The following is a 211-nucleotide window of genomic DNA, read 5'->3' on the forward strand; positions in this document are numbered from 1 at the left end:
TCTAACTTGGGTAGTCTTTTCAAAGATGGAGCATGAATGCTCTTCTCTCTAGCCAAAAACGTCTTAACATCCACCAAATCCTTTTCTTCAACCACAACATCATTGTAAACCTTCTTAAACAAAGATATATGCTTTACTGCCTTTGTAAAGGGAATGTCAGCGAGGAACTCACTTATAGCTTCTTTGTACCGACCATACTTCTTTTCATCAA

Source organism: Camelina sativa, chromosome 15 (genome assembly GCF_000633955.1).
Source record: "Camelina sativa cultivar DH55 chromosome 15, Cs, whole genome shotgun sequence".
In the NCBI taxonomy this organism is placed as follows: domain Eukaryota; kingdom Viridiplantae; phylum Streptophyta; class Magnoliopsida; order Brassicales; family Brassicaceae; genus Camelina; species Camelina sativa.